The sequence below is a fragment of the Manis javanica genome, chromosome 12 (genome assembly GCF_040802235.1).
Source record: "Manis javanica isolate MJ-LG chromosome 12, MJ_LKY, whole genome shotgun sequence".
Classification (NCBI taxonomy): Eukaryota; Metazoa; Chordata; class Mammalia; order Pholidota; family Manidae; genus Manis; species Manis javanica.
In genome coordinates, this window is record NC_133167.1 from 59,499,883 (window position 1) to 59,506,457 (window position 6,575).

At 44.4% G+C, this 6,575-nt stretch overlaps 1 long non-coding RNA gene across 2 annotated transcripts; it reads left to right on the plus strand.

Annotated features, from left to right (window-relative positions):
* The first annotated feature begins 1,488 nt into the window (after nt 1–1,488).
* On the plus strand, nt 1,489–6,350 carry LOC140845059 (uncharacterized). Of its 2 annotated transcripts, none has more exons than XR_012123689.1 (3): nt 1,489–1,875; nt 3,348–3,532; nt 5,688–6,350. It is a non-coding gene; the product is annotated as an uncharacterized lncRNA (long non-coding RNA). The 2 variants fall into 2 exon arrangements; XR_012123690.1 differs by having other exon boundaries at nt 1,492–1,875; nt 5,718–6,350.
* The last annotated feature ends 225 nt before the right edge of the window (nt 6,351–6,575 follow it).

Sequence of the window (6,575 nt, forward strand, 5' to 3'; positions counted from 1 at the left end):
GAGAGTATTGGCCAGGAGCATGAAAATGTCATGATGTGTGAAGCTGGAAGACTGGAGGGTCTATTGAAACTCCCTGATGTATGTCATGGGATCAGTGGAAAAGGAATTTAGGCGTTTCTCTAGTTGGGCTAAATCTCTTAAGGAGAAAGGGACATGAACGCGCACGATGCCTTCGGATTCTGCTACCTCCCGGAGGGGGGCGATAATTTTGGGAGGCCCTTGGGACTGAGTCTGAGGGGGACTGAAGGGTTCTGGCTCAGTCCGTGGGGGAGTGACGCGGTCTAGCCGTGCCTAGTCGAGCAGGTCCTGAAGTGCAGAAGGGGGGCAAAGAAAATAAATAAAGATAGAATCGGGCCCACATGTCGCCAGCTAGCAGCCCAGCTGCTTGCCTCTGCTGCTTTAGTTGGGCTTGAACTCATGACTCTGAGGTTAAGAGTCCCATGCTCTACTGAGCTACAGCAGGGCTCCCGCTAATTGCTTATGGAATGCGTTGTTTTCTATTCCTGCCACATTGGCAAGTTGGGGGAAGGGCATAGCTAGAAACAGGGGTGATTTTTCTACACATCTTCAAGGTCTCCCTATTTTCAGAGTGAGGAGTCTTGGCTCGTCTTCGAGGACAAGATATGTTTTTATGGACAGATAACTTCCAAGGACTGCACCGGTTGTTCTCTAGCTTGTGCTTTCCCATGCTGCGTTCAGACATGGGGGAAGGTGCTTTCCCATCCTCCCTACAAACATGTGAGAAGACAAAGGCGGTCCCCAACAGGGGAGAAACAGGTGATGAGGGCAAAGACGGAGGAGGCCCCTGGGACCTAGTTAAAGGGGGGCTGAAAGGCTCAGGCTTAATCTGCAGGGAATGAAGGTGGAGGAGGTGAGATGGGGGAGGAGATGGTTGGGGAGGAAGGGAGAAGGGCTGTTGTAGGAGAAGAAGGGGAAGGGAGTGAACGGGAGGCTTCTGTGGGGGCGGCAGCTTGCAGGCTAGGAGAACTTGGGAGGGGGCGGGGAGAGGAGGAGGCGGAAAGCTTCGATATAGGGAATCTCCTTCCATTTTTTCAGGCGCTGGCAGTAGTTAAAAAGATCGCCACTGATGTTAGGATCAAGAGTTCCCCCTGCAGGCCATTGGTTTTTATTGTCTAGGGGGTATGTCGGCCAATCTTGGGAGCAATATTTACGGAGAGGTTTTGGTTTTATATCAGGCATCAGGGAGAGGGTAGCCAGATGCTTAAGCAGGCATTCAAGAGGTGAACTTTCAGGGAGGGATGAGGAGGCTCCCATGGCTAAAGGACAGAGAAGGAGACAAACGGGAAGACGAACGGAGATCCTCGGACTGGAAGCAGACCACAAGGAGACAAAGGGCGTCCCCGATGATCCTTGGTGGTCTGCGGAAACTCGTATACGAGTCGGAATTTCTTGGAAAGTGTGGGTCGTCACCCAGACTTCCCTAAGAAGGCAGAGTGCAGGAGTCACGAGGTACCTAGCGCTAGGCGTTTTCGGTGGACAGAGCAGAAGGAGGAGGGGGGGGAAAGGGAGCGTTCTCATCCACAAAGGAGTCACCTCGTTTATGGCTGTTGGAGGGGGGTGCCTGAGAGTCGGCCGCAGCCGTGAAGGCCTGAGGTGGGGATTTATGACTGTCGGAGGAGGGGCCTGAGCGACCGCCGCAGCCGTAAAGGCTCGAGGCGGGGATTTATGGCTGTTTGGGGAGGGGCCTGAGGGTCCGCCCTCAGCCGTGAAGGCCTGAGGCGGGGAGAGTTCCCTCCTCATCCCCGAGCGTCAGGGCCTTGCTGGACGATCACGGTCAATGGCACTGCGATAGCTCGGGGAAGAGTGGCCCACCCCGGGGAAATTTTGCTTAAAAACTTTCAGCACTGATGGAAGGTATGGTGAATGCGTTTGACTGTCGGAGGAGGGGCCTGAGTGTCCGCCGCAGCCATAAAGGCTTGAGGCGGGGATTTATGGCTTTTGGAGGAGGGGCCTGAGGGTCCACCGCAGCCATGAAGGCCTGAGGCGGGGAGCGTTCCCTCCTCATCCCCGAGCGTCAGGGCCTTGCCGGACGATCATGGTCAATGGCACTGCGATAGCTCGGGGAAGAGTGGCCCACTCTGGGGGGAAAACTTACCTAAAGGCCAGAGAGGAGTGGTGAGTGTGATGAGCCAGCGCCGGAAAAAGAGGACGAGGGCAAGCTGCTGCTGGTGTCGGGGGAAGACGGGGCCCAGTTGGGGTGTCCCGTCTCCCGGGTTTTGGCACCAATGAAAGGAAAGGAGCGACACATAGCAGCAATTCACAGGAGAGTTCCGCTTTATTAGGGAAAGGTGCTGGGTTATATAGGAGGGGGCATGAATTGATTGAGGTGTCACTTCTACGGGGCTGTTGGCTGTTGGCTAGGTGCTGGGATTGGGAGGGGGGCGAGAGGTGATTGGGCTTCAGGTGGCGCTGGCCGGAAGTTTGCCATCTTACTGATGGGGACCCTTCAACTTTGATCCGTTGTGCTGAAACAACTAGATATTCATATATAGTAGAAATATAAACAAAGACAAAACTCAAACTCTGTGAGATGTGAAGCACTGTAGCATAGTAGACTTTTAGTTTGTCTGCTATGCAAATAGGAAGAGGACAGAGCCAAGGGTCCTCTTCCGATCTGACAGGGCAACTCTGATAATGTTTGTACAACTTGGGAACGTAGGCATCAACTACAACATTATCACCAGGGTAACAGATAAGACTATCTTAACAAGTCTTAACAAGTAAGACAGAATTGCAGGTTAAGTCACATGACATGGCAACAATTTCTAACATCTCTAGAATCTGCAAGACTTCTTTATTCAAATAATAATTCCAATGATAGATTTATATTAGAGAGAACAGAATGAGCTAGTGGCAGTTTGAATATTTGTGCAAGACTTCATATTTCATAAGAAACAACACTGAAGTCCTGTGAGAGTAAACATTTAACCCCTGCCTCACGGGATCCTTTGACCAAGTTTTAAGATAAGGAAGAACGTCTCTCCCTTTGTACCTGCAGTAGAGGAAGATAATGAAAAGTTAAATGCAGCATTTAGTAATATTAGGCAAGAAACTGAAGGATAAGTCTGTGGCAATTTTCCAGGAATGAGGTGGAGGAATAAATGGACAATAGAGGAGGAAAACAGAATATATCAGAAAGGCATCTCAAAAGAGGATACAGGACGGAGGTGCCAGGAGTGGATAAAGGGGTAGGGAGGGCTGTTATGGCTTCTGGTCTGTGAACTGGAATAACGGTGAAGGCTTTTTAATCTAGTATTGTTATTTTATTATTATACACATATTTTCCTGCTTCTCCTCTTCTTTCTTTTCTTTTTCTTCCCTACAAGGTGCCATGAAGCTCTCTGATGCTATAGACTATAAAGCCTGTGCTGTTGCCTTGACACCAGCCCTGGGTCCTACAGCAGCTGTCACTCAGTCAGTGTGTGTGACACCGACTGTGGATGGTGGCAGTGGTGATGATGATGGTGATGGTATTTTCAAGGCCTTAAAGACAGAAAAACTGGGAAGACGGGTGAGTTGGAGTATACAATAATGACTATAGAATTGAACCATTGTTGAGATGTTGGCTTTCACAAGGAAATGGAAGAAAATTCTTTGAAAATATTGCTGTTAATTCTCCAGCGCAATGCTTTCATTTCCCCTTTCTTTATCATCCTTTATGGAGCTCCATCTATACCTATATAGAATTAAAACCCAGCAATATTAGGAGATCTGCCTATGGTCAAGGAAATTCACTTCCACATTCTTCTTTCAAAACCTTTTTGACCAAAAACAAACACTTTTTTAAGAAACAGAGCTAGTTAAACAAGCTCTGCCCTGGGAGTATGGGCCTTCTTGTTTTGTTCTTGTTTCTGAAGAGAAAAAATGTGATTTTAAAAGAAAGCACTAGGTGGCACTTGTGATGTATTTAATAGTTGCCTCAAGTTCTTTTTGGAAAAGGTTTGGTAGAAAAAATGCAATAAATATTAAAATGGAGAAATCTTCATTACAATGATGAAGATCAGTATCTTACAATTTTGTTTACCATGTATGAGCAATATCTTCATGCTCTGTTTGCATTTAAATCTGTGCTTCACTTCCTTCTAAAAGCTGCAAGAGGGAAACCAACAGTTCTGTAATATGTGAAAACCCACATCGCTAAAATAATAAAAAGTAATGTTCCATTTGAAAAAAGTGTTACTACAAATGTTCTTTTAAACAAAATCATTTCCTCTATCCTATTTTAAATATTTCAATTTGTAAAAATAGATCATAAAATAAGTTTTTCAAAGTTCATCTATTGGGTAAAATAAAATGTCATCACTAATTTTTTAAAAAGGCACTACAATGTGGAGTTTCTTTGAGTATTATTAGCCAAAAAAAAAAAAAAATGAAGCGGATGTCTTTGGATTTTTTTTTTTTTTTTGCCATCTTTAAAGTGACAATGACTTTAAGAAAAACTATTGTCTTTTCTGATATTTGGTTAGGCAGTTCCTATTTGACAAGTTTCTTAATTACCTTATGGTCCCACTTCACTTGTAGAGAGACTGCAAACTCTTTTAAGAGAAATGCAGTTGGGAAGGCATTAGTTCAAGCAGAAAATACTGTTGCCTCATACCCCTGCAACAACTGAAGACTGTAGACCCTCTCCCATTATTGATCTTTTCTCTGTCTATTGTCTAGCTCCTAGGTTCACTCCTGGCTCCATTTCACTTTTCTAGCCTCAATCTCCCTTCATCTCATTGTTGTTTCTTATTTTAAATGTATTTCTCCTTCCTGTAACTTTGCAGGATAATTTAACACAAAGAAATACTTTTGGAACAAGATGGGTTATAAATAAATTAATAGTAATGCTCATACGCTGTCTTGTAATTACACTGATTTACAGGTCTGGGATGATATTGACATTTTGAAGGTAGTATCTCATAGAGCGGTAAACTCAGCATGTCAGAACTCAACTAAATATGCAAAACTGCACCAGTATATAAAAAAAAATCTTGGCTCTCAGTGTAGCAGTGGAGTTTCTTTGGTTGAGAATGCTAGGAAAGGGATCTAGCTAACTCAAGCAAAAGGGGACTTTAACAGAGGCCTAGCCAGGAACTCTCAGGATGCATGGGAGGCAGAAGGGCCAGGCCTGGACACAGGACAGGAAGGACGGGAAAGAGGCAATGAGAACAGCTTACAGACCTCATTGCAGGGCTGCTGCTCCAATGTACATATTCCCTTTATCTCCCAGCCCTGTGCCTCTACCCACGATTGAAATTTCCAAGAATCCAGATGGTTTAATGTTCTATGCATTTAGATTTCTAGTGCTAAAATCATGAGAAATTTAGTATGGAGTAAAAGCCATTTCTTGAATAATTGTCAAAATATAAAGAAATAAAAATTTGGAGAAATAAAATACCCCAGGAGTCCAGCTGTCTTTCCTTGGGTCACATATGGCTGTTTGGTTGCAGTGGAATGAGGAATATTGATTTATATCCCTACCAAGATTGCCTATGAACAGGAAAAGGTAATTCCCCAATAGGAAATTGGGGTGCTCCTGAAAGAGGAGATGATTGTTAGTCATTTAAAAAATAAGCCATGTGCACTACACTATAGCAAGGGTAGATTGTTAGTTTCTACATTTTATTTTAAACTTTTCTAATGAGTTCAATCATGTCCCTCCAAAATTCATGTCCATGCAGAACCTCTGAATGTGAATTATTTGGCAACAGGGTCCCTGCTGATGTACTTAGTTAAGGATCAAGAGGGGATCTTACTGGATCAGAGTGGGACCTGAATCCCGATTAGAGTGATGCATCTACAAGTCACACAATGACAAGGACTGCCAGGAGCCTCCAGAGACCAGGAGAGAGGCATAGGATGGTTCTTTCCTCAGAGCCTCCCAAGGGAATCAACTCTGCATGCTGATTTTGGACTTCTGGCCTCCTGAATAGTGAGAGAATAAATTTCTGTTGTGTTAAGCCATTCAGTTTGTGGTAGTTTGTTATGGGATCGCTAAGAAACTAACATAAACCCTAAGAGTAGTTTGTGCAAAACCCTACGTGTTATAATACCACAAAAGTACATTCTTAGTAAATGCATTTTTATGAGAGAGAATAAAAGTTCTCTTTTTCTATTTCAAAAGAAAATAAATCTTTGAGTGGTTTTGTTTATCCCACAAAGAGCTATTGACTCCTCTTGGGCACTGGAGATTATTCTAGGGGCTGGAAATGTAGAGATGAACAAATTAGGTACATTCACAGAGCTTGCATTTAGAGGGGAAACAGTTAAGTAAACAAGACATTCTGTTTAGATCAGGGCTATGGAGAAAGTAAAATTGGAAGATGTAGTCTAGAGTGACATACAGGGAGTGGGAGGCAGTTTAGAATGGTTGGTCAGGCAGAGAAGAGAGTTAAGACTTCCATTATAAGAAGCCAGACATTTGTGACCTGAGGGGAAACACTCCAGGCAGAGGAACTGAGAAAAGCCAGAGGTGAATGACCAGGCAAGTAAGTGAAAAGAGATGAACAGGGAGATTGAGGCAGAGAGAGATTACAAATTCTATTCTCAGATATGCCATGGGAAGTGGG